Here is a 2,181-nt window from a genome sequence, read left to right on the forward strand (position 1 = left end):
ACATACAGGTAAGTTAATTGGCTTCCCCCTAAAATTGGCCCTAGACTACAATACATACACTACATGATACATACATAAACATAGGACTATGGTAGGGATTAGATTGTGAGCTCCTTTGAGGGACAGTTAGTGACAAGACAATATATATATATACTGTACAGCGCTGCATAAGATGTTGGCGCTATATAAATACTAAATAATAATAATGTTGTAGGAGTCTGAGGTTCTTGCAATGTAAAACCCTCATTCATTTAAAGAGAGTCTGAAGCCTAAAAAATTACCTGTTTTTAATAGCCAGTCCTCTTCAGCATTAATGGCATAGCTGAAACGCTGCATGCCCGTGGCAGAACAAGGCCTTAATCACCCCGAAATCCCCGGAGCAAAATTCGGGGCTCTCTCCGGGTAGAGGCAGAACTTTGTGCAGTAGCTCTGCCTCTACTCGCGTCAATCTCCGCCTCCTCCTGCCCCTCTCAGTCTTCTTTCACTGAGTGGGGCGGGGAGAGGCAGAGATCCGCTGCGATTGATGCGACTGGAGGCAGAGCTACAGCCCAAAGCTCTTCCTCCCCCGGGCAGCAAAATCTACGACCTGGAAAGTTGTAGATTTTTGCCCCGGGATTTTGGGAGGATAAAACCTTGTTCTTCCGCGGGGATGCGGCATTTAAGCTAAGGCGTTAATGCTGAATGAGACTGGGTATTAAAAATAGGTAATATTTTAGGCTTCAGACTCTCTTTAAGAACCAATGTACCAGCAGAAGACTATATTCAGAGTTCTCCCTTAAGAAGACATATTCTAGAGAACATAATTCTAATAAAGCATTGAAACATTGTGCTTTTTCCACGGTCCATTCGTTTCTAATGTGCAAGGTGCCAGGCCACATTCTGAACCATAACAGCTCCCAGGAAATCAGGGAGAGCTTAGCCAGAACAACTACAAGTTTAGCCTGGGGATTCCTATTCTGCGCAGTGCATAGGCTGGTAATCATAGAAGCCAATCTTTGGTCACCTCCCCACCAATTTCTAGTCACCTCCCCACCAATCTCTGGTCACCTTCTCCACTAATATCTGGTCAACTTCCCCACCAATCTCTGGTCATCTCCCCCACCCCCACCAGTCTCTTGTCACCTCCACCACCAATTTCTGGTCACCTCCACCACCAATCTCTGGTCTCCTCCCCCACCAATCTCTGGTCTCCTCCCCCACCAATCTCTGGTCTCCTCCCCCACTAATCTCTAGTCACCTCCCCCACCAATCTCTGGACACCTTCCCACCAATATCTGGTGACTTTTACCTCCAATCTTTGATCACCTCTGCACCAATCTCTGGTCACCTCCCCACCAATCTCTGATCACCTCCATCACCAATCTCTGGTCCCTTCCTTCCATATCTGTCCAGCTGTCGGGAGTGCGATGTGTCCATTCTGTGCGGGATTTCTCTCTTATACAGTCTACAGAAAAAACCATCACTGAACATTTCCATTCTAACCTCTCAGATGGACAGAGCTGGAGATGTCAGCAATCCAGCCATATAGCAGGTCAGTGGATAAGAGCTGTTACACTCACCTTCTTGCCTGTGGCTCCACCTCTGCATATCCGGCAACCTGCAAGGCCAATATAAAGTGTATTACTGACAATGTCACCAGTGAGAAGTCTTTATAAAGGACACAACAAGTGGCTGCAGGACCTCACCTCCTCCAGCAGGACATCTCCAGTACAGGAAGAGGACCAAGAGCAGGAGAAGGAATATGGCAGCGCCCAGGTAATAATAAATGCCAGCATTATTATCTTTTTCAGTGAGAGGGATGGAGGACGAAGGAATGCATTCTACAAAAAAACAGGAAACATGACCAATGATTAATAGCAATAAAATATCCCATACACCACTGCACATGGCTGTTATATGAACTTGTGAGGGAACAAATTGGTGGCTTGCTAGTGGTTAGCAGTGCTGGGGTGCCTAATTGTGTTGTTTCTGGGAACATGCTGCCTTATTATGTTTTGTTTATTAGGTAAGGGGACATGTTGCCTTATTATGTTTATTGGGTGAGGGGACATGTTGCCTTATTATGTTTATTGGGTGAGGGGACATGTTGCCTTATTATGTTGGATATGCCTGTAATTGTGATCTAAGATTCTAGAAGTGGTTGTCAGTGAACGATGACAGACATGGCATTTTTTGCCATGG

At 45.8% G+C, this 2,181-nt stretch overlaps 1 long non-coding RNA gene across 1 annotated transcript; it reads right to left on the reverse strand.

Annotated features, from left to right (window-relative positions):
• Positions 1–1,559: 1,559 nt before the first annotated feature.
• On the reverse strand, positions 1,560–1,764 carry LOC137545184 (uncharacterized). Its single transcript, XR_011026010.1, has 2 exons — positions 1,686–1,764; positions 1,560–1,597 (listed from the first exon to the last, which is right to left on the reverse strand). It is a non-coding gene; the product is annotated as an uncharacterized lncRNA (long non-coding RNA).
• Between the last annotated feature and the right edge of the window lie 417 nt (positions 1,765–2,181).

Source organism: Hyperolius riggenbachi, chromosome 2, assembly GCF_040937935.1.
Source record: "Hyperolius riggenbachi isolate aHypRig1 chromosome 2, aHypRig1.pri, whole genome shotgun sequence".
Lineage (NCBI taxonomy): Eukaryota > Metazoa > Chordata > Amphibia > Anura > Hyperoliidae > Hyperolius > Hyperolius riggenbachi.